Here is a 26,291-nt window from a genome sequence, read left to right on the forward strand (position 1 = left end):
TACAGCCAAGAGAGACACTTTGAAGAACACACAGGAGCTGAGAGGGGAGCTGCAGCTTACAGAGACATTTTGGAGATGGCCTTTTAAAGCAGACTTTTGCTCCAGAGAAGCTAAGAGAGGACAAAACTCCCCAAGAGCAACTGAGAGTGACATTTTGGAAGAGCTGCAGCTAAGAGGGGACAAAATGCCCCAAGAGCATTTTGGAGTATGCCATTTTGAAACAATCTGGGAGCAAGTGGATGCTAGCCACATGCCTTATAAGCTAACAGAGGTTTTCCAGAAGCCAATGGCCATCCTTCAGTGAAGTTCCTGTAAAGCTCTGATGTCTCAAGATGTTGGAATTTGCATCTATATGGATATGAGGAAAAGATGGGAAATGAAAACATTCCATTCTCTTTAATGATATCATTGATCAGAGTGTCATCATCAGCAATGAAGGCATAACAAGTGGTGTGCTCAGATCCCACATGCTTGGACAGGCATATCAGAGAAGAGCATCCAGAATGGTATCTGTCCTACAGTGCTGTCCAGCAAGAGCAGTCCGAGGGCTGGTGCTTGCCTGGTCTGTAGTTGAACAGAGACCTGCAAGGTAAGCAACTGGCTAACAACTTCAAGCTCATAAACAATGCATTCTAGGGCCTTCCCAATTGGTATGCTTTCTGCAATGTTTTAAGACAAAAGTCAATTGAAATTAATAATCGTTGGCAATGCAGAGTGATAGTGCATATAGATGAAGAGAAAAATAGACCAGGAACATAAAATGGATTTTGTACAAGAAAGTGCTGTGATAAAATTACATAAAGTAAATAATAAAGTTGAGAGGAAAGTATTTTTTAAATTTCTGAGATTCACAGCAACTAAATAGATAAATTTTCAGATAGAAAAATAAATGAATGTAGAAAAGAAAAGGTAACTAATTTTATGAAAAGAAGCAAATACATTTTTTCAACACTCATGGTTATTAATAAAATACATATTATTTACTAAGGCCTGGAAAAATTCTCAATGAATTCCAGTTATACAATTTGTGTTCTCTGCAAAGCTTTAAAAATTCACTTTGAAATTACTAATGGGATAATAGAATTTGTTAGGAATCATAGGGTATAAGTACACTTAGAATTTTGAATAACAAAGAAGGATTTACATTTCAAAATTTTGGATTTTCAGCTAGTGTGTGATTTAATATTGTTATTTATGGTTTTTAATATGTCATAGAAAGAAAGCTTAATGCTAAAATATCTTGCTTGATGTGATGTACTAGAAAGAGTACAGCTGAGTAGTCTAAATGCAAGTTTATAAAAAGTTAGATAAAAATGGAAAGATAACCTACTTGAAAGAAATTATACTAATTTATACCTGTAGTCCAATGTCAAATAAAAATTCCCTCAGAATGGAGAACAGTATAAGTAGTTTTTCAAAATGTGAAAATTTGATCAGAATTATACAGTTGTGTCTGACTTATATATCCATTCTTTCAAGCTCTATCTTTTATTTGAATGCTTTATTCCACTTGCATTTAATTTCATTATGAATATTTGTGTGCTGAAATATGCAATTTTTCTATTTTTTCTATTTGTACTTTCGATTCACTGGTCTATTTTTTGTTTTTACTTCCTTTGATTTATTCAATATATTGTAGAATCCCATTTTATCTTTATGTGTGGCTTAATACTTATCCATAATTTACTGTCTTTTCTTGTGGCTGCTCCAGTGTTGACAATGTGAATTTTACTCTATTACTCAATACATTCAAATAATAATATTACTAAATCTTGTAAAATATGCTTATTTCTATTTATTCTTTTGATCTTTGTGTTAATGTTGACACTCATTTAACTCCCACATATATTATAAAACCCAAAACATTATAAATAATTTTGCTTTAAAGTCAATTTTTACTTAATTTTTGAATTAGGAAGCAGATATTTTTGTCAGAAAAAATGAATTTCTCCTTTATTATGGAAAGTATTTTAACAGAATATTGATTTATATATTGATAGGTTTTGTTTTGTTTGCATTTTTTCTTCAATAATTTTTATGTATGCCCATTGCCTTCAGTCTTGCAAAGTAATGAGAAGTGGGCTGTCATTGTTATCTTTGTACTTCTTTGCATAATTTGGCTTTTACTTCTGAACACTTTATGAGTTTGATGCTTTGTTAACAACTTTCAGTGCTTTGTTTGTAATGTATTTTGCTGTGCTGTGTCTATGTGTGCATCTGTGTTTATCTTGTAACAGGATATTGCTGAGTTGATGGGTGTCATTTTATAGTTTTCTTCAAAGATAGAAAATCAAAACTTAAGTGAATAATGTGTTTTTATTATAAATTATCATTTAAACCTTGTGTTTCATCTCAAGAAATCTTGTTTCTTCTAAAGATATTTTATTTTTTCCTCATTATGTTCATGTTTTCCTTTAAATACTTGAACATAATTAAAATAGATATTTATGGACCATTAAAAAAAAAAAAAAAAAAAAAAAAAAAATAGAAAGTAAAAGCCACAAACTTATTTTACTTTTCTACACATTACTCATCTTATTTCATTTCTTTGTTCAATCTGTTTTCTTGACATTAAAATAAATCAAATAGCATCAGAGATCATTAAAATAAGGACAAAGGAAAGAAGAGGGGTTGTTTATACTGGAAAAGCAGAATCTTAGCAGTGTTTTAAGAATGTTGATATGGAGTATTATTTAGTCAGAAGGGAATGATCATTTGTTCTGTATCCTCTCTGAAGACAAGAGGCCAATCTTGTAGAAGACAAAGTTGAAGTATAAAAGAAAAACCTGCATTAAAATGATGATTTTGAGGACAAGAATGGGAGACCATGGCAGCAATTTATTTACTAAACTGAAACACGTGGTCCTCATGGAGAGACGAGGGCTGGACCTCTTACTACTTATATCTTTTATTATTATGAACTGTAAGTCTATGGCTTTACCACATCTTTTCATATCAGCCAAGAAACCCAACCTGAGTACATTGGTTTCTGATTTAGAATTTGAATTTGCAAATACAGACAACTCCATCTCTGGATAATACTCATCTGGCAAATCACTCAGGCTAAACCTCAATCCATTTGTTACTGGATCTTACCACATTTCATGACCAAAAAGAATCATCTGGGCTGGGGAATGGAATGGACAGGTAGAGCGGACTGGATGGCTATGGAGCTACATCCCCACTGGTCAGTGGGGGTGAAGAGGAGGGTATGGGGAGGTTTCAGCCACATTTTCTAAAGATTCCTGTTGCACCCTACAAAATAAGAGGACCTGTCCTTTGGCATCCAAGGTCACTTCTCTAGAATGCACCTCAAAACCCTCTACAACAGAGGCCTTCACTTTTTTCTGACGCAATCTTTCACTGCATGAAAGTTAAGTTCCGTTTTATTCCTATGACTCATCGTGCATGCCCTCATCTCCTGTGTGGTCACATTAGCCAATAATGTCCTCACTGCTATCAGTGGTTATCTCCTTTTCTATTAAGTTCTGGATCATCACAGTCCCTAATTCATTTCTACACCATCTTTGAAGCTACAGCAGACATTTTAAAGTTGGACCACAAATCTCTTCCAGCCTCTTGATTTTCTGAAAATCCACCCAATGGTATCACAGAAGACAGAGAACTGGGAATGTATAATTACTGCTGCCACTGGTTCAGCAAGACTTGGAGCCTTTTGATATGACAGAAGGGAAAGAGTTGTTATAATCACTTATCCTTTCCTATGTAAATGTAGAGAAACGAGGCAAAAGAAGACCAAAAACCCTCAACTCCATTGCTTACCACTCTTTTCCCTCCTAAACCCTACCTACTCCTGTTAGTAGGTAAAGTTACGCATTTGCCAAAAAATACCATGCATGTGAATAAGCAAGGTCAGCAATCAAGTCGCTGTACTTTACTTACCGAGAAGAGTCTGGTAGAGGAAGATTATCCAGCGTGGAGCTGACCTGACTCCCAGTTTCCACTCTGGAAAAATGCCCAGTCCTTCGGAGAACAGCTGACTGCACCAGAGAATTTTGGAAAAATAAACCAGTGGTCTTAGGAATCATCATGGGCCTTGACAAGCCTTGGACCAAGACCAACTCTGTTTCTATTTATTTGAGCAGAATTTTACAGCCTGAAACTGAAGGTTTGATAGAAGGTAATGGCCCCGCCCCTGTGAGGCCACGTGAACCTGATCAAGGCAGGGAACTTAAAAGGTTAATAATATGAGGTGCCTGAGCAGCAGCTTGGCCTGGATATGTCAGCAAGTGTTGGTGTTTCTCTGTGACTTCCCTCTTCTCACTTAGAAGGTCAGGTGAAGCAGGGAGGAATCTTCTTTCACAGATAGTGTGGTTCTGAGGAAGACAAAAGAACAGGGACTTTGGTCCTAATTGGAAAGAGGGAGATTGTGAGATGTTGTGACAGGCTTCTCCCCTTCTCCCCTAGCACAAAGCCCTTTCAAGTTTCTGTAAACCTCAGTTTTAATGCTGTCAATGGTGGGAAACTAAAAGAGAACTCACTCCCTTCTTTATTTTCCTAGGAATCCTAAGGAGGAAGCACATCTGATGACAGATGTATTTTATTAACAGGATTTATGCTTAAATGAGTTAATAATATTGGTATGTCTCAAAAGAAAACCCAGCCTCAAACTTTCTTGGGAATTTTATTGTAGGAGTTTGGGGTCTACGAAAGAAGTAGCTGGATGAGGCCTGGGGTGGGATGAGTGTAATATTTAGATATAAGTTAAGCTGGGGAAGCTGCTAAGGAGCATTCTATTGGAGTTTGCACTAAAAATGGTAGCAATAGAAGGGGAAAGAATGGTGCCCAGTCTCTTCTTCATTCTTTCCCCATTTCTGCCCAGCTGTTATGGAAATGACTGCCACTGAATCACCCACCAAACTCCTCTAAACTGGCACTGGGGTGAAGGAGTAAACAGATGCTTATGGGAGTGACAGTTGGTACGAAACAGAAGAAAGAAGAGGGATGGTCCCTTTTAAGAGATGGAGCTCAAGTCAGATACAAGCTAGTCTGAGACGGCTACAATTGGATTCTGCGTCAATAAAAAGATATTGCTTCTTGGTTCCTCAAACATTTATCTGTAAAGAACTATGATGCTAAATACTCTATGTGCCACTATTCGGTCTACTTAGGTTTACATGAAACTACCAAGAAACAACTTGGAAGCATTCTGGAGATATTTAACACTAAGCAGCCTTAGGCCCTGATAGAAATGTTAAGAAATAAAGGCCCATTTTGCCAGCTGCCTCATCTCCTGAACAAAGCCTCAACTCCCTGAGCTGGTAATCTTTAAATGTTGGTGTGCACAGAAACCACCTGAGCAATTTGTTTTCATTTGTTCCGTACATGCTCATGGAAGCATCTTTAAGATGACTGCTTAAGAGCCCCCCCTGAGGAGCTGGTGGAGAATGCAGGGGTGTTGGGCTTCCCCACCTCGATGGTTACTGATGTGCTCACAGATATAGGGGACTGGTGGTTTGATGGGCTGAGCCCTCTACCACAGGATTTACCCTTGGGAAGACTGTTACTGCAAAGGAGAAGCTAGGCCTGCCTATAATTGTGCCTAAGAGCCTCCTCCCAAATGCCTCTTTGTTGCTCAGATGTGGCCCTCTCTCTCCAGCTAAGTCAACTTGGTAGGTAAAATCAATGCCCTCCCCACTACATGGGTTCTGACACCCAGGGGTGTAAATCTCCCTGGAAACGTGGAATATGACTCCCAGGGAGGATTCTAGACCTGGCATCATGGGGTGGAAAACATCTTCTTGACCAAAAGGGGGATGTGAAATGAAATGAAATAAGTTTCAGTGGCTGAGAGATTCCGAAAGGAGCCGAGAGGTCACTCTGGTGGGCACTCTTACGCACAATATAGATAACCCTTTTTAGGTTCTAATGAATCAGAATAGCTGGCAGTAAATACCTGAAACTATCAAACTACAACCCAGAACCCCTGAATCTTGAAGACAATTATATAACAATGTAGCTTATGAGGGGTGACAATGTGATTGGGAAAGCCATATGGACCACACTCCCCTTTGTCTAGTGTATGGTTGGATGAGTAGAAAAACAGGGGCAAAAAAGAAAAAGGCACCCAGTGTTCTTTTTTACTTTAATTGTTCTTTTTCACTTTAATTTTTATTCTTATTATTTTTGTGTGTGTGGTAATGAAAATGTTCAAAAATTAATTTTAGTGATGAAGACACAACTATGAAATGGTACTGTGAACAATTGATTGTATGCTTTGTATGACTGCACAGTATGTGAATATATTTCAATAAAATTGAATTTAAAAAAAAAGATGACTGCTTAAAAATCTTTATTGGATAGTTTCAGCATCTGTGCCATCGTGATGTTGGCATCTGTTGATTTTCCTTTCTCATTCAAGTTGAAATTTTCCATGTTCTTGGTATGGCATGTGATTTTTTTTACTGTATCTAGGATTTTTGGGGTATTATGTTATGATACTCTAGATCTCATCTAAATCTTCAGCTGCTGAAACTGGGCCAGTTGTAGAAAGAGAGCACTCTACCTCTTTACTCCTGGGAGGGATTAAGTCCAGGCTCCCCCCTTGACTTCTGATACTACCACAGCAAGGAGGTGAGGAACCTCCTTTCCACCAGATAGGGTAGGAAGTTCAGGCTCCAGGTGGTCTCCACTGAACAGAGAGGGGGGACAGGGTGTGGGGAAGGGACAACTTGTCACTGCAGGGCAGAGGTGGAAGTCCATGCTCCCCAGCTGGCCTCTTCTGTCACCATGTCAGTGTGGAGTTACTCCAACAACTCAGTCTTTGCTGACAAGGTAGGGATATGACATGGTTTCTTCCCTGGTGTTTAGCTGGAGTAGGACATGTGACATCAAATTTTTCTGTCTTACTAAGCTGCACCTTTCCCAGCCTTTTGAGAAGAGAGAGTAGGCTTTTCTTCAACTTTGTTTGTCCCCATTGGTGTTCCTGGGTTGTGTGCTTCTCCAGCTCCCAAAACAAAAACCCTGGGAAGTCACTGGCATGCCATTCCTTGAATCCCAGAGTCCGTAACCAGTCTACTTTCATCTCTCCATCTCCAAGAGACACCTTGTTTGTTTTATACATAATGCCCAGGGTTTTTAGCTTTACTTAGCAGGAGGGGCAAGGAGAAATGCATCTACTCCATCTAGTCCAGAACCAGATGTCCACAAATTTGTTTTAAGATATGCAGATTCCTGCCCACCACCTTCTCCACCCAACTAGGAAGTTCTGCTTCCATTACATCAGCATAAAGCCAAGAAAACATGGAAAAAGTCAAATCCAGAAAGAGGGAATGGAACACTATTTAAGCTCCACAATTACAACAAAACTGAATCACTAAAATGATATGGTTATAAAAATGACCGTAATAATAAAATCTGTAAAGCACAGTCTGTTTTCAAATGATTAGCACATTCCATGACCTTTGACCCTTAAACCATTTGCAGAAGAACCTAAAATAAGGGAGTCATGTGGCTTGTCCCAAGTTGCATGGATAATCAATAGTCTCGAAGGAACTAAAACCCAGGTTTTCTGATTTCTGCTCAGTTTTAGCCTATGTTAGCTCCAGCATTTTTCTGTATTTACACTTAGCTCCACCTTTCTGAATTTTCTTTTAGGTCAATGGTTCTCAATCCTAGCTACACATTGAAATTCCCAGGGAAACTTTAGAAAATTCTTACACCTGGGTCCCCACTCCCAAGAGATTCTAATCTGCTATAGACTATGGTCAGGCCATCAGGATTTTATTTAGTTTTCTTCAGTGATTCTAATGCAAAGGCAAGGATGAGAACCACTGTTTTTGTTTTATTCTACCTCAAACAAGTAATTGCAATCTCTTAGCTTTGAAGAAAAATCCCAATGATTTTTGTTAATAGCAACAAGGACAAACAGCTGGAGGTAAAATATTGCCTTCTAGACCCCTTGTTTTGCTAAGCCTTTCATACCATTGTATAGATGATAATACGTCTCTGCAAGTCATGTCTCAAAAGCATTTATGCAGGTGAAAATGTTCAGAAGGTATTAAAAGAGGATGCCAAGAAAGAGGACTTATAATGAATTGGCCACCGTGTTTGCTATAAAGTGAGTTTGCAGCTTAGTGAACGCTGGTAATGAGCCAGCTCTCCCTCGCATCTTCCAATTTTGCTACTACATGAATATTTCCACTGAGATTCCCAAATTAGCATTTTAGAGTTACAAAAACAAGAACACAGCAGCGATCAGGGGCACAATACTGACCCCAAGTGGAATGAAACGTAAACGGCACTTCAATGTCCTCGCAGAGTTTAGAGCCGTGGGTTCTAGAAATACTCCATTCTGTACACAGCTGCTCAGCTCTAAACAGGCTTGGAAGCAACAAATGTGTTGATTTCTTTATCTGTAATAAGTTTTGATATATAAAATAGTATTGATTAATAAGGGAATATTTACTTACAGATAACTGTCCCACAAAGTCATTGTGCACATAAATTTCCAGTTATCAGTGGTTATGGGCAAGGTTTAGGTTAAAAACACAATCTTTTTTCCAAAACACAAATGCACACTCTGAGAAGCCCCTTTCAAAAATCTGCCCTAAAGTAATTTTTGCCAAAGTATTTAAGATTTTGGAATCAAGCTTCTCAAAATTTTAAAACTCATTTCTGGGCTCAGTGTTTATGGATAGATGCTGAAGAGCCAAAAAGGCCAAGGAGAAGAGGGGAGCAGGCACTCCAAAGACAAACACTAAAAGCTGCAAACCTGCATCAGGGTGCTTTTCTGTCTCCTTTTATCAGCCATATGAATTTGTTTAACTTGGTGTGTTAGTGGGGATGGAAACGGTGGGAGGAGACTTGGATGGTGATTATATGAGCTTGTAAAATCACTCTGAAAGGCTCTCTCCGTGTCAGATTTAGCCCGGCCTGTTACTTGGTGTCCATCTCTTGAGAAATGATTTATGGCCAATAAATTCTCCCCAAATTCTTCTGGCCAAAGGCCCTATCTCACTTGTTACCCCAGGGCTCAAAGAGCCCAGAGTATGGGAGCAGGAAGAACTTTGGCCATAACAAACACTACAAATGAAGAGGTTGCAGTCACTATCATGAGCAGAGATAGGAAGGAAACATTAGTTAGAAAAATTCTGACTCAAGGCCCTCAATGAGAAAAGGTTGTTGCTAGGAACCTGTCTTCTCACCCAGGAGTTAGATGTTCTCATCAGTCTGGATTAAAAAAAAAAAAAAGGCAATGTATGATAAAGGGCAAGATTTGCCCACAAAAGACATGAAACTAAAAGAGAAATTGTTTTGGAAAATGTTGTCTGTTCCCACACTCTGCCAAGGTCCTGCCCCAGGCCAATTAAACTAGAGTCTCAGGGGAGCTAGAGCAGGGCCAAGTTTCCTTGATGATAAGAATCACCTGGACTTTCTCAGATGTAAAGATTCCAGGCTGCATCCCAGACTCACACCACGGAAGAAGCTTGGGAGTCTGTGTGTGTAATATTGCCCCAGCTGGTCTAGAGAGGGAGACAGATATTTCCCAAATAATAACAAGAATAAATATGTAGTTATAAATTGTTATAAGGGCTATGAAAATAGAGGACAAGATGCTATGCGAATACCTCACTTATTCTGAGGAGTCTTGGGAGACTTCTTGGAAGAAGTGTCTTTTGAACATTGATCTAAAGATGAGTTAAAGTGAAATAGGCTTAGGGGGCTGGGAAGAATATATTCTAAGTGTAGAGAAAAAGATGTGTGCAAGAGCTCTAGGTAGCTTGTGGTCTAATAGTAAAAGCAAAACATGTACCCCCAAACATTGCAATACAAGGTAATAGTGGTTTAAGTGTTATGGAGGAGGGGGCATGTAAAATGCATTTAAAATTCAGTGTCAGAATAGTGATTGGGAACGTTGCTGGGTAGGGGTTGGAGGTTGAAGAACCCATAGAATTTCCATCCTCAGAAAGTTAGACTTTGATTAGAAGTGGTAGGATAAGTCAGGGAGAAACGAGGGTGCCAGGACTGTCCATGAGATGGTGGCATAGGGAGGCATGTAGAAAAGAGAGGGAAGGAAGGGTGAAGAAATTTATGGGGTAGATACCAAACAGCATTGAATGTCAAGCTAAGGAATTTTTTTCTCTCCTGAGTGTTACATCATCTTGAAACTCCATTTTCCAGTCTAGCCCTTGGAATTGTTTTGCCTATTATCAATATTCCTACCTAAAATGCTCTCATCCCTTTCAGTCTTTGGTCCTTCCAATTTAGGCAAATTTTATAATCATTTGAAAAGATTCAGTTGTGACAGATATCTCTCCAATTGTCCTTGGTTTCCTGGGAAACAAGAAATTATAGATATGATATATAGATGTGCATGCACAGAAAAAAAAGCAACAGTATAAATGGCTTTGGCTGGTTATTTTCCATTGTTTCTTGTATTTAACTCAGCTTGAATTAACTATGATTTTATTTTCATATTAATGTTCTCAGAGGAAAATGTATTAGATTGAGGCTTTTCATTTGGAAAGCCATAATATTCTCATTACCATTTCAGTGTCCATTTAGTTATTAAAAGTGATCATTCGTGCTCATGGGTAGCAGCCTTCAATCAATGTCTTTAATGAGAGAAGAGAGTGTTCCTCAGGCTTCTAGGCCTCAGCTACTAACCTCTCCTGACCTTGCCTGACCTTGCCACAGTGAGGGGATATCTTCTTATAGCGCTGGGGCCAGTAATGCCGAGGCTTTCAGAGACACTCATGGTATGGCAAGGCTTACAAAAGATTTTATGATTTAAACACATCTCTTGTTCCGGTTTAATTTGAAAGGACTGAATGATTATTGCACCGAAACCCTAAGGATTTGTCTGGCTCTTTTATTTCAAGGGGCAAATTGATTCAGGAAAAAGGAATTTGGTTTAGGCATCTATTGGGACTGGAATGGACTTGATAACAGGGATTGAGGTGGCTCTTTCGGTCAACTGCTCCCTCTGACCCTCTCCTAGGCCACCTGATATCTCTTGCAGTAGCCAGTCTCTCTCTATATAAGTGCTCCACCTCCTCTCTCTCCCATGCAGCCTCTGTCCTGCACTCAGTTTCAGCTTCCTCGATCTCTCTGTCTTGTTTAGAGCCCACTCTGGCCTCAACCCTCTTACCATCCTACTTTCAGGGAGAAAGAGGGAAGATGGCAGCATAGAGAGGAGTGGAAGCTAAGTAGTCCCCCTGGAACAACTGAAAAAAACCAGAAACAACTAATGAATGATTCAGAATAACTGCAGGGGGGAGCAAATGAGACTGTCCACTCATGATACACCAACCTGAATTGGAAGGAATGCCAGAGATCACAGCATAAAATCTGTAAGTAAAACCTGCGGATCCAAGTCATGAGACCCTCTCCCCCATAGCCCGAGCTGCAAAGCCTCATAGTGCCAGAGAGAAGCTCTCTCCCAGCAAGCGAATACAGCTCAGCTGAGCTCCAACTGGGGTTTTAAGTAGTGAGTGTGAACTGCTCACTACAGGTATGAATCCCCAAAAAACAGACAGAGGCTTTGGGTGATGACTGACCTTGGAGAGCCAGAGGGTTGCCTTGGACTAGATTTGAAGGGGACTATCTGTTTCTTTTTCAGCTCAGTGGAGAAAGCCCCAGCGATTTTCAGTTCCCAGTGCTGTGACTCAGAGAAGGGTGGACATAGCACAAGCAGAGAGAGGGACCATTGAAATGCTAATGACCTCCTCCCCCTAGGGGGTCTATCTTCTCTAAGAGGAAAGGGGTGGGGCCCTTTCCATTCAGAACCAGACCCCAGAGCCTGGGGGAACACAGCCATATCTCCTCACACCAGTCAAGAATTATAGGCTGAAAAGGAGAAAAAAATGCAGGACTTGCAGCCATCTCCTCGGTGGGCGGGGGCACTCCTGCCCGGGGCTGAAACCACAGCACAGAGCCACGCCAAGAAACCCAGCATGACAGGGAGTCTTTCCCACAGCACCGCTCACATGCCACAATATCGGCCATGGACAGTGACCTTGAATACACCCACGGCTGATTGTCCCGTAGCTGGGAGGGCGGAGCTGTGCAGAAGGGGGAAGTTAATGTGTCCCATTCAACCATCTTTGAAGTGGGCTGGTAACACCCCTGCACAGCCCGGCATCCCAGGGCTTCCCTGGAGACTGGTGCGCACTTGTGATGTGGCACGGCCCTCCCTCCCTCAGCAGAGGTCCTGGAAGAGCACAGCAGGGAAAGGGGAACCACTTGGAAATCCCAGGGAACCTATGCCAATACCAAGGACTTGTGGATCAGCAGCAGAGAACAGCCTTAAATCTCCAGGAACACCTGGGAGGTTTGATTATTAAAGCTGCCCTTCCTCCCTAACCACTCAGACGCATGCCCCTCATTTGGGGCAGACGGCACCAACAGCACACCCAAATTAAGTGCACTGAGTGGACCCCATGGGGTCAGATCCCCACACACCACAAAGACAGAATTGGGAGAGCTGACTTCAGGGGAATTGGTGACTCACAGACACCATCTGCTGGTTGGTTGGAGAGAGTGTACGCTACCAAGCTGCAATTCTGACAAATTAAAGATCAAGTAAAGCAAATGCCAAGAGGCCAAGAACAACAGCAACTCTTAAAGCTTATGATAAAACCAGATGATATGGAGAACCCAAACCTAAACACCCAAATCAAAAGATCACAAGACACACAGTACTTGGTGCAATTAATCAAAGAACTACAGACAGGCAATGAGAGCATGGCACAGGATATAAAGGACATGAAGAAGAGCATGGCACAGGATATAAAAGACATAAAGAAGACCCTAGAAGACCATAAAGAAGATATTGCAAGAGTAAATAAAAAAAATAGAAGATTTTATGGAAATTAAAGAAACTGTAGGCCAAATTAAAAAGACTCTGGATACTCATAATATAAGATTAGAGGAAACTGAACAACAACTCAGCCTCCTTGAGGACCACACAACAGAAAATGAAAGAACAAAAGAAAGAATGGGGAGAAAAATCAAAAAAATCGAAATGGATCTCAGGGATATGATAGATAAAATAAAACGTCCAAATTTAAGACTCATTGGTGTCTCAGAAGGGGAAGAGAAGGGTAAAAGTCTAAAAAGAGTATTCAAAGAAATTGTTGGGGAAAACTTCCCAAACCTTCTACACAATATAAATACACAAAGCATAAATGCCCAGCGAACTCCAAATAGAGTAAATCCAAATAAACACACTCCAAGACATATTCTGATCAGACTGTCAAATACTGAAGAGAAGGGACAAGTTCTGAAAGCAGCAAGAGAAAAGCAATTCACCACATACAAGGGAAACAACATAAGACTAAGTAGTGACTACTTAGCGGCCACCATGGAGGCAAGAAGGCAGTGGCATGACATATTTAAAATTCTGAGAGAGAAAAATTTCCAGCCAAGAATACTTTATCCAGCAAAACTCTCTTTCAAATTTGAGGGAGAGCTTAAATTTTTCACAGACAAACAAATGCTGAGAGGTTTTGCTAATAAAAGACCTGCCCTACTTCAGATACTAAACGGAGCCCTACCGACAGAGAAACAAAGAAAGGAGAGATATAGAGAATTTTAACAGACATATATAGAATATTACATCCCAGGTCAGTGGGACACACATTCTTCTCTAGTGATCACGGATCTTTCTCCAGAATGGACCGTATGCTGGGACATAAAAACAAGCCTCAATTAAAAAAAAAAAAAAAAAAAAAAAGAATTTGTTCAAAGCACATTCTCTGACCACAATGGAATACAAATAGAAGTCAATAACCATCAGGGACTTGGAGAATTCACAAACACCTGGAAGATAAAAATGAGGGAGAGATGAAAACATTCCCAGATAATCAAAAGCTGAGGGACTTCATCACCAGTGGATCAGTCCTATAAGAAATGCTAAAGGGAGTTGAGCAGGCTGAAAGGAAGGGACACTAAACAATTGACTGAAACTACACGAAGAAATAAAGATTTCCAGTAAGGATCACATGGTAAATATAAATACCAATACTACTGTATTTTTGATTTATAACTCCACTATTTACTTCCTACAGGATCTGAAATACATAAACTGTAATGATAAATCAGTGGTTTGCGACTCAATGTAAAATAGGTAATTTTTGACAAGAACTACATAAAGGTGGGGGAATGATGGAGTATAGGAGCATAGTTTATGTGTTCTATTGAAGTTAAGTTGGTATAAAAGAAAAACAAGATTGTTATAGATTAAAATGTTAAATTTTAGCCCCACAGTAAACACAAAGAAAGTATCAGAGAATATGACCATAGAGATGAAAAGTAGAGTAGGGGTTCCAAGAAGTGGGGGAAGGGGCAATGGGGAGTTAAGAAATGAGTGTAGGGTTTCTGTTTGAGGTGAAGGGAAACTTCTAGAAATGGATGGTGGGAAGATGATAGCATTGCAACATTCTAAATGTGATTAATCCCACTAACGGAATGCTAGGGAGGGGGTGGAATGGGAAGATTTAGGCTATATATATGTTTCCACAATTGAAAAAAAAAAAAAAGAGACAGTCTAAATAGATGACAATTAAATGCCAAGGATGATCCTGGATGGGATCTGAGGATGGAGGAGAGGAGGCTCAAAGAGACACAGATGGGACACAAGAAAAAAAAAAAAATAGGAAATACAGAATGTAAGCTCTATATCAATGTTGAATTTCTTGAACTTCTTAGCTGTGCTTAATGAGATTGCATAAAAGAATGTTCTTGTCTATGGGAAAGGTATATGTGAATTAGATTGTTTGTTCAAAGATATGTGCAGCTTGCTCTCATACGTTCAGAGGACAGAGCAATAGATGATGGATGATAGATAGGAAGGGAGGGAGGGAGGGAGAAAGGGAGGGAAAGAAAGAAATGGTGGTGTGACAGGATGTTAAAGGTGGTGGATCGGGGTATCAGGGGAAGGGGGTCGCGGTATGATGGAGTTCTATGTATGGGGTTTGTACTGTTTTTGCAACTGTTCCTGTAAGATTGAATTTATTTCAAAGTAAAATTTATTAAAAAAAAAAAAGGTCCTACTTTCTTTTCTTCTTGGTTCAAATTATTGAGAGAGATACTATGATTGGCACAGCTCATCCTATTGTACCAGAAGAGAGAATAACCAGTTAGGGTGATAGTCAAATTACTGGATTCAGCAGTAGCTTTGCACTTGCACTGGACAATCAGAATGAAAGCTAGCCTGCATGCTGAAGCAGGGTTCTTGAATCCCCACAGGTGGACATAGGTTACCTCTTTAATTGCTGGACTGCAGGCAGCTGGGGGAAGGGTGTGTCCCATGAGAGGGGTTCACGCAGCCAGGACAATGGGAGGAAGAGGGAGCACTCAGAGTAGCTGTGATTGCCAAAGATACAGAAGAGTGTTTCAATATTTTAACCAGTATGGTCATACAGGTGTGCTGAAAATTCGGAATTGCCTGGGGTGGGGAGGTAAGGGTATAAACAATACGGCCACCTTAGAAGGGGGTCTGGGTTTAACAGGCATTTGAGGCTCCGCCTATCCAGTACCTATGGATCTATTTGAGAGTTATGAACCCTGAAGACAGTAAGGACTTATACTTTTTGTTTTATTCAACTCCCCAAAGAACTATTCACACTCTCCTACTCAAAAGAGAAACAAGTCAATCACTCAAATGTTGTCAGCTGACTGGTAAGTGAGGCTTGCCTGGGTAGTACTTCTGTACTGCACATAACTGGCACATGGTGTTAGTTTCCTCAACTTTAAAATGATGATGGGTATTGGGTACCCCAACTGCATTGGGTAAGCTCTAATCCCTTTCCCACCTCAGAATCCTCTTGAGTTCAGGGGGCTTATTTTAAGATTTGCGAACAGATGTACAGATAGCGCCAGATTCATGAAGGGTAGGAAAGGCAGGAAACCAACCTTTTTGGAGAAATTCAGCACAGCAATTAAAAAACACAGGCCTATGCAAGCTTCACCTAGATGTGCCAAATGACCACAGAATGATAAGCGCAAGTCAACCGTAGTCCTGAAAACCCCAAAGAATGCCCGGATCCCTATTCTGAAACTCTAAAGTTTCATTCACTACGTTTATTCTTCAGAAACTTAAATCCTTCAGAGAACTCCTATGACAGCTAAGTCCCCAAACCCAGGGGCAATAGCCTCTTCAAGAACATCAACCAGATGTGTCCCCTTTTCTCATAAAGTTGACATCCCTTTTCAACATGAACAAGTTAGGAAGTTCACTGCCTAGACATCCCTGAAGATAGGGAAAGTGATTAAACTAGAGTAAGGAGCAGCAACAGAAAAGATGGAATTTAACAAAGGACTATGAATACTGAATCTTTATATAATTTTCTTTTTCTTAATTGCTAGGGTATTAGAATGGCTAGAAGGAAAGAATTGAAATGGTGGAACTGTAACACATATCATCCTTTATAGAAATTTGTTCTATAGCTACTTGTTAAATAGTAATTTGAAAATTATCACCTTTTTGTAAATATAATATATTTCACAATAAGGAAATAACTGAAACTATGGTACTGTAACTTAACATTTTTGGAAATTTCCTATATAACTACTTGTTAAATCATACTTTGAAAGATATTACCTTTTTGCATATGTGTTATATTTCACAATAAGGAAATAACTGAAACTGTGGAATTGTAATCCGTAACATTCTTTGAAATTTGCTCTCTAAATACTGGTTAAATCACATTTGGAAAGTTATCACTTATATGTATACATACTATATTCTACAATTAAAAAATAGGACTTAAAAACATGGTCTTTGGAATCAAACTCTGACTCAGCCAATTATGGTTTGTATAACTTTGGACAAGTTACACAATGTTTCTCTGCCTGTTTTCTCATCTATAAAATTGAAAAATAATAACACTTCATAGGGTTGTTACAAAGAATAAAAGAGAAAATCTATGTAAAGCACTTAAATCAGTGTCTGGCATACAGCAAGCACTCAAAAAATGTTAGCCATTATTATTACTAGAAGCTCTACTAGGAAATTTCCATTACTATATCATTTAATTATTTTAACAACTCTACAAGATAGGTGCTATTAATCTCATATTACAGATGAGATAAACTGAGGCTGAGAGAGATAATTCACCTAAATTAATGGACCAGATAGCAAACATTTTGGGCTTGGCAGCCTATGCAGTCTCTGTCACCACCAGTCAACTCTGCCCCTGTAGCCAAAAATAGTCAATAGACAATAGTAAATTAATGGATGTGGCTGTTTTAATAAAACTTTATTTACAAAACAAGCTTATTGGGCTTAATATTCAGAATATATAAAGAACTTTTACAATGTATTAACAATAGACAACCCAATTTTAAAATGGGCAAAGGACTGGAATATCCAGAGACGTATGAATGGCCAACAACCATATGAAAAGAAGCTCAACATCATTAGCCTTTAGGGACATGCAGATCAAAACCACAAAGAGATACCACTTCACACCCACAAGGATAGCTATTATTTTTAAAAAAGAGAAAGAAAGAAAAGAAAAGAACAAGTATTAGAGAGGATACTAAGAAATTGGAACTCTAGTGCATTGTTGGTAGGAATGTAAAATGGTATAGCCACTTGGGAAAGCAATATGGCAGTTCCTCAAAAAGTTAAACACAGAGTTATTATATGACTCAGCAATCCCCTTCTAGGTTTATACTCAAAGAAAGTGAAAAAGTTTCTCAAACAGATACCTGCATACCAATTTTTGTAGCAGCATTTTTCACAATAACCAAAAGGCAGAAATAATCCAAGTGTCTATCAACAAATGAATAGATAAACAAAATGTGGTACACACATACAATGGAATCTTATTTGGCCATAAGAAAGAATGACATTCTGAAACATGCTGCAACATGGAAGAATCTTGAAAATGTTATGCTCAGTGAAATAAGCAAGATACACAAGGACAAATATTGCATGATATCACTTATAACTAGAAATAGCAAATTCACAGAGATGGAAAGCAGGTTAGAGGTTACTGGAGGATAGGGGAAGAGGTGAAAGGAGAGAGTATGTTTGGTGGATATGGATTATTTATAAATAAAATTAATTTAAAAAAATAAAAAAGCAATAAGCTGTGGTTTAATGGACAAAACAAAACAAACAAATAAACAAAATAACAGGCTAACTGGCCCTTGGTAGTCATCTGCAAATTCCTAGCCTAAGGTCACGCAGAACACAACTGGCAGTAAAGATTTGAACCCAAGAGTCTTAGTTTGCCAGAGCTGCTATGACAAATACCACATACTTGTTGGTTTAAGCAATAGAAATTTATTATCTCAAGGTTTTGAATGTTAGAAGTCCAAACCAAGGTAGTGGCAGGGCTTGCTTTCTCCCAGGATCAGTGGTTGTGGTAAATTGAGTTATGTTCCTCAATGTAGACATGACTTTAATCTTAGTCTACATTCCTGTGGGTTTGAATCCATTGCCAATAGGGCCTCTTGAGGATGCTATTTTTAGTTAAGGTGTGGCCAACTGAAGTAAGGTGGGCCTTAATCCAGATTATTGGAGGCCTTATAAAGAGAAGAGACCAGAAGCAGGGTCAGAAAAGGTCAAAGGGAGGAACCAGAAGTCAGCAGGAACCTGAAAGGGAAAGGAAAGGATATCATCATGTGATAGGAAAGCCAATAAACATCAAGGATTGCTGGCAAGCCAGCACCAGCGTATTACCAACCCTGGGAGGAAGCAAGTCTTCTAGACTCCGAAACCAAGACATTAAATTCCCATTGTGTACGCCAACGCATTACCTGGTATTTGTCCTAGCAGACAGATGGCATCCCTCCATCACATGGCTAGCTCTCCCTCTCCTGTGACTACTCTTCTGGTTTCTTCTAATTTCTGGCTTCTTCCAGTTTCTGGCCTCTTTGACATTGCCTGAATTTCCTCTCTTTTATAAGGCTTCCAGTAATATTGATTAAGACCTACCCTGATTCAATTTGGCCACAACTTCACTAATAATAACATCTTCAAAAGGTCCTGTTTACAAATGGGTTCACACTCATGGTCTGTGGATTAAGATTAAGAACTTTAGTTGGGATGCATGATTCAATCTACCACATCAGGGGAATCCTTTTTCCATCCAATAGACCAGAGATTTTCTAATTCTTCTTTTAGCCATGGAAACTTTTTTTTGTAAATGAAATTTTATGCAGAACCCAAGGATGTAAAATAGTCAGAAGCCCACTCATACAGCCTCCTCTTAACCATCCCAACTGCTGTCCTTTAATAAGTGAGGACAAACCAATAAATCAAACCAATCAGATTTATTAAAAATACAGACCTTATTAAAAATACCTTGTGATTCAGAAGGCCTGGGGTAGTGCCGAGGGATCTGCACTGTCAAAAGCTACCAAGTGATTCTGACTCGTGGGATCCTCAGATTACTCTTTATTCTAATAAATGTATAATAATTTAATTCTTAAAGCTACTTTATTGAAGATAGCACAAAACAAGAGACATCAATAAGACACAGAGCTCGAATTTCACTGACTTCAGAAATTTTGCCTTGAATTTGGGACAGGGATTAATCATTTTTGTATAAATAGAGATGTTGCCTAAAAGCTTGTCAGGATCCCTGAAAGACAGTGAACCTCTCTCACTTATGCCACAGAATTTCCTTGGTACCTGATCTTATTAATGTGAACCTGACATATATAATCTTCCCTTAATCCTGCTGTGAAATCTAACAGAAATCAAGGACAGCAGAGCAAGAACTCCATTAAGACATTGGGACAGATGGGTGATAGGAAACTACTCCATAAACTGGCCCTTGAAAAGAACTTTCAAAAGCTGTGACACACCTCCAGAGAATAAATGCCTGTTGAATCATAAGATAAAGAGCAAGCAACAGTTCAGTGCAGGTGTGGCTTAAACATGGCGCCAGAGAGGCAGATGCCTGAGAAGCCTGGGCTAGTAGCTAGTTTCTTTTCTAAAAGAACACTGTTGGCTGAGCAAAGCACAGGCATTAAATTTTTAATATCATTATTCATGCTGAAATGTCCTCATAAAACTGGAAGATCTGTGCTTTCTGGACCCACTTTTCTGTGCTATAAACTTGCCTACATGGAGCACTAGAGAAGGGCCCATCTTTCCCTTGGCTGGCCGCCCTCTCCCTTAGCCAGGAGAGATTCTGGAAAGCACTGGACACCCTACACCATGACTTGTCCTAGCAGCTGGAGCTTCTAAAGACAGGCCCATTAAATAAACACTCCCCAGATAACTAAAAGCTATAAATAGCCTGGGAACCCTGCCTGTGAGGGTCTTGGCAAATTTCCATCTACTTTGGAGAACTGTCCAACCTCTCTGCCCTGCTCAGTCTTAAAGGGGCACAGCTCTGCAAACACTTTGTGAAAAGGCTCTTCTGTCTCCCGAAAAGCTGCCAGCCCAACCCCTCTACGTCCTCCTGCCCCCACGTAGGGCTGCTTTAGGCAGTAAAGGAGAAAGAACACTGGTCTGAAAGTCAGAATATAACAGTTACAATCTACTGAAAGTCTACCATGTGTCAGGCTATTCGCTAAGCACTTTACTACATTAGTTCATTTAAACCTCACCACAGCCACAGGAGGTTGTGTTGTGTACCATTTTGCTACTCAAAATGTGGTCCGTGGACCAGCAGCATCAGCTTCACCTGGCCACTTGTTAGAGATGCAGTCTTAGGCCCCACGCAGACCTACAAAACCAGATGCAGGTTTTAACAAGATCCCAGGTCATTTGTGTGCTTACTACAGTTGGAGAAGCACTGATGTGGTCCCAAATAGCTGAATCATCATCTTACTTAGCATTGATTTTCTCACCTGAAAAAAATGAGATATCACTAATAATCTCTTCCACTTACTGAGCACATCGCCATGCACACATTGCCTCTACTCCTCACAACAGCCCTGAAAGGCTGGTATTCAGATTCCCATCTTGCAAATCAGGAAACCAAGGCCCAACTGTTCGACACCTTGCCCCTTTGCACGGTAGTAAGCAAGCAGCAGAGCCAGGATGCATGACAACAAAGATAGTGCCTTTTCCTCTTCACCATGTACCTCTTTGAGATGACCTCTGAGACAATTCCGGCTCTAGGAATCTCCCCATCCTTTAGTCAGTATCTGGCTTGACCCACTTGCTGGCTCTATGGACCCATTAACTAGAGGTGTTTACTGTCCTCCTTTCAGTCAGTGCCAAACAATCCCTTGCTCTTGCTCAGCTCCTGCCTTGGTGTATCTCATCTGCACACACACACACCCCCACACCCGATCCCCATGAGGCTGCAGGCTTTTCAGACCTCAGATCAGTGGTCTGCCGATGAGCTGACCCATAGCATGATTTCTGGGGTGTTTCACAGCTGATTGCCAGTTACAACTGACTCCCAGTAACACTTATTTCTCCACAGATCAAGACTCAAACCTCACTTGAAAATGTCTGAGGAAAGGGCCTTCCCTTTCCCATCTCTTTTTTAGGGTAGTTCCTCATAAATCTAGATAGTCAGAGCCAACTCAGTACATTTTCTCACGACATTTGGCCCACTCCTGGTGAGGGGAAAATAGTAACGTATTTGAAGCATCTACCCAAACCTTTAATTTTATAGCAGAGCATTTAAAAAGGGAAAGTTCATTTTTTCTTGCATGATAGGAAGATCTTTGTGATAGTCACCCTAAGACCCTTGAAATGAAATTTTAGCCCATCCTATTACATCCTGCAATCTTTGTTATTATTTTTTGAATCACTCAACAAAAAACATGGCCTTTCTCTCTAGGAAGCATGACAGAATTATAAAGGCTTTAAAAGGAGACAGTGGAAGAGGGAGAAAGAAAGAGAAAGAGAGAGAGAGGGAAAGGGAAAAGGAGGGGAGAGGAGAGGAGAGGAGAGGAGAAAATACATCAAGAATTTTGAATCAGCTTTCACCGTCTCAGAAGGGGTGGAGCATTTTGAAATTTTTCCACTGTAATAGTAAAAATCATCGGCCATGCCTTGGGCCTACATATGCATTAGGAACTCTTTAAGTGTTCTCCATCTACGACTTTATTGAATCCTTACAACTCTACAAACCAAGCACTATTACCAGCCCCAAAAAGGGGAAACTGAAACTTGGAGGCTCAGTAACTTACCAAAGGCAACAAATGCTAGAACTGAGGTTCAAAGACTGGACCCAAAGTCTACACCCTTCACCTTGATCTACAAGAGCCAGCAGCTCTCTCTTTGCTACAAACTTCCATGAGTGCCTGAGGTCGCCAGCTTAAACACGGCCATGCTGGCCCCCAAACCCAAAATGAACAGTGAGGTTCTAAGCAGGAGAGATTTAATTTGGGAAGGTTTGACTAAAATGGCAACATATGGTCTTATCTTGGACGTATGTGTTATAGGTGCTTTGGAAACAAAGTTTGAACCCTGCCCGACTCCTGCCCTTCCCCCCTAGAAAAACAGAAGGTTCTGTCGTTCCACACTAGTTGGTTTCTCATTATGTAGACAGTCAGAGCCATCTTTATCCAATTTATTGCTACATTAGTCCTGAACCTGGTGAAGGAAATACATTAACTTTTAATAACATGCCTTTGATGTCCTGTAGAAATCAGTGCTTGCCAGCTCCCTCCTTATATTCATCCTTGTGAGTCAGGGAGTAATGGGGGAAAGTGGCAAATTAAACCTTGTGTCCTTCTGCAGCTGGGGGAAAGAAAGGAATTTGGAATAAATGGAAAAATACAAAAAATATCTGGAATTTCTTCATCTGCTGGAAGAGTTTGGTAGTAAGGACTTTTTAACAGGTTCACAGTCCTGCCTATACCTTTTCTCAAAATCCCGGTAATGGTACAAACTAGCAACAGGGAAAAGGAAGGAACTTATTTAGAAGAATTTCTTTGGGAATTACTCTTCCTAATCACAGCCCTGCTATCTGAGGGAGGGAGCAATTTAGGTTTTATTCATAGCTATAATAGACCTGAATTTAATTCAGAATCTAATCACAACCAGAGCCCTGAGAATAAAAAACAGATAGGGGTGAATCCATCCAATTTTTAGTCAACATCATTATCATCACCATCAACAACTGTTTATTGAGCACCTAGGACACTTAGATGCTGGGAATACACATAAGACTGAGACTCTCTTCCTGCTCCAAAGGGACCGCAACAGAAAGAAAAACAACACTGACTAGAACTCACCGAAGGTAAAAGGTGTTACAGGGGATAGGCTGGGACAGTGAAGAGAAACCAGGACAAGAAGGTGACATGGGCAAGGTCAGACCTCAGAATTCAGAGACCGTATGTCATCATGGTAAGAAGAATAATCTGTGAGTAGCCTGAGGTTTATACTGGGGTTTGTGAGACAGAAGCCTGTGGAGAGGAGCAGTTTGAAGAGGGAGCAGGTCAAGAAAATGGTACGTTCATCTTTTGGCACTAGGGAATCCTTGGCCATCCTGAGACTAGAGAGTATTTAGACATAGTGCATTTTAGGAAGTTGCCTGGTGACTGGAGTAGGATGCAACAAGGAGAGCTTGGCGAGAGAAAGACTCTTTAGGAAATGGTCCCAGGGTAAGGTAAGGCAGATACAGACTTTGGGAGTGGTTTGTGGAAATATAAAATAATGGACCACTGTAGATGCCTACAAAAAGAAATAAGAAAGCCACAATCCACCCCCCACCCTCGCCCCATGTGCCTGCAAATATTATCTGCAATTTCCCACTGATCTTCCTATCCATGACAATAAAATAACAGAGTGACCAGGTTAAAATACATCATTTTTCTCTCACTAATCCTATACTCTCAAATAAGTTTCCTTTGATTTTACTTTCCTCCTGTGGTTTTGTTTTGTTTTGTTTTTCTTTTACTCTATATGAAAAGAGATTTTATTTTAAGCAATCCCATTCTAACAAGACATCTTCCTCAGAGTGACTTTATGAAGGTTGTTTATTAAATTGATAATATCAATCAAGTGTTTAGTCCTCCTCTAAAGAAAGGTGATGGCTAATGTAAAAGCAACATCAGGCAATTGGGGTTGCTTTGCTGCCCGGGGCTTTATTCTTTTAATTAGCTTTGGAATAACTGCGGCCTCTTGGGGCTGATTGACTCTCCCACACAATGGCAAAGCCAAAACCATTTAAATTGGATGTCCCCAAGTTAGGAATGGGTTGTATTCTAGAAACATGTGAATTTGTCATTTTAAAGCCAAGCTTTCCCACGGGGAAAGAACAAGCAGAGTGATAGCCAGTGTTTATTCTGCGCCTGCCTGCACCAGATGTTGCTCCAAGCCCTTTATATTGATTACTCCATTCATTCCTCCTAGCAAACTCTGTAAAGTTGATGTTACTATTCCTGTTTTCCTGAGGAGGAAACTGGGATTCAGAATGAATAAACAACTTGCCTAAAATTTTACAACTAAGGGGCAGAGCCAAGGAATCCAGCCTCCCGCTCGGCCGTGCCTTCTCTGTGAAGAACGGAGATTCCCAGTTGGGCCAGGACTCACCTTGGGTGCAAAATCGAAGGGGCTGTCAAATAGCTCAATTGGCCTGCCCCAAGAAGCCTATTTAATCTGCAGTGAAGCTGGCCTAAAGTACTCTTAAGACTAGAGTCTTAAGAGTATACCCATCTTCCCTTAACAGCGGTTCTCAAACATTGGTTCTCAAACATTGGTTCACATCAGAATCACCTGAAGGTGTTTGTTAAAATTCAGATTCCTGGGCCCCACCCCAAGAAATTAGGCTGCAGTAGGCCTGGGGCAGTGTTTCTCCCCTTCTCCTCTGCAGATGACTTATCGCCCTGGAACCCTCTGCCTCAAGTACCTAAGAGCACAGGTACTTGGTGGGAAAGCAGAGAAACAGAGATGAGAAATCAAGGACAGATTGCTTCTGGGGCAGCGTAACCAGGTCCACAATGAGGGGAAGGGCTATTTGTATAGAGAAATATGCTGGAAAATCATTCAGAATTAGCCAAGCTGGAAAGGCATTGTGGATCATCATTTTTAACAGACACCACTTCCTATTACAGCAAAACACATTCTATACACTGATTAAATGTATGTTTGCTTATACATATGTACTTTATTTATTTATTTATTCATTCATTCATTTATTTATATCAGTAATTAACTCCATTCTTCTGAGTTACCACTGAGGAAATACCAAGAAAGAAGATGGAAAGGATATGTATTTAATATTTAGCAATCGGTAATACTGTATCATTATATACTGTATGTATATAAAATATACTGTACCACTAAATGGTTACTCCACTGGAACAAAACTCATCTAGGGCAGCACCACGTCTTTGTGGTTCTCCATTGTGCTGCCAGTACCTGGCTCTGCACCTGGCACACAAATTGTAGCTGCCCAATGAATAATCATGAAATATTACATACTACAGAGTGTGATTGAAAGCTAAATTCCATCATAGTGATTCAAGTGGTATATGTAAAAATACTGAAAAACAGAAACATAAATACAACCTAGATAATAAAGCAAGTTTTGGAAAGGAGGTGAGACTTCCCTTGAGTTTTGGCAGATTTCCTCCCCTCCCCATCTGTTTCCTCCTCTAACTACATCTAGTCCTATGACCTATCATGCAACAACTCCCAAATTTGTATTTCCAACCCTCAATTCTCTCCAGAAACCCAGATGCATCTCATATATCCAGCTATGCACTTGACATCCCCATGTGGAGTTCATCCAAAACTGAACTCTTCATATGCTCCATCACCTTTCACCACTGCCAACCCTGTCCCTTCCAAATCTTCCCCATTTCAATACATGCTAAATGCACTTTTCAAGTTACTTGGACTAAAAGCTTGGAGTCACCCTTGTGTCTGCTCCTTCTCTCAGTCCCACTCCCAAAAGTGGACTGACAGTTCCATCACGATAACATACCCATAATCTGGCCACATCTCACTAACCCAGTCATCGCCTGCCAGGATATAGGCTACAACCTCTGGATCCCACTCCTGTCCTTCCTCCACACAGCAGCCAGGGGAAGTCTACAAATAACCACAGGATCAAAGAAATATTCTGCTCAAAATCCCCCCTCTGGTGTCTCACCTCACTGAGAGCAGAGGAACACCCAAAGTCCTTTCCATGACCTCTCTGATCTCATGGATCTGTCTTCTCTTCTCCACTCACTGGATGAACTCAAGCCACACTGGCCTCTCTGCTAGTCCTAGGACCCTCCAAGCACACTCCTGCCTTGGGGTCTTAGAATTTGCCATTTCTTCTACTAGTGAGATTCCTCCAGATATCCCTTCACATTTTTCAGGTCTTTGCTCAAATTTTCATGGCCACACTATTTAAAATAATACATCATCACTCACCTCCACTACTCTCTACACCTTACCCCAC

At 40.2% G+C, this 26,291-nt stretch overlaps 1 pseudogene; it reads left to right on the forward strand.

Annotated features, from left to right (window-relative positions):
- Window positions 1-503: 503 nt before the first annotated feature.
- The window catches only part of LOC119509927, a 30,234-nt pseudogene continuing 4,446 nt past the window's right edge, over window positions 504-26,291 (forward strand).

The sequence above is a fragment of the Choloepus didactylus genome, chromosome 15 (genome assembly GCF_015220235.1).
Source record: "Choloepus didactylus isolate mChoDid1 chromosome 15, mChoDid1.pri, whole genome shotgun sequence".
Lineage (NCBI taxonomy): Eukaryota > Metazoa > Chordata > Mammalia > Pilosa > Megalonychidae > Choloepus > Choloepus didactylus.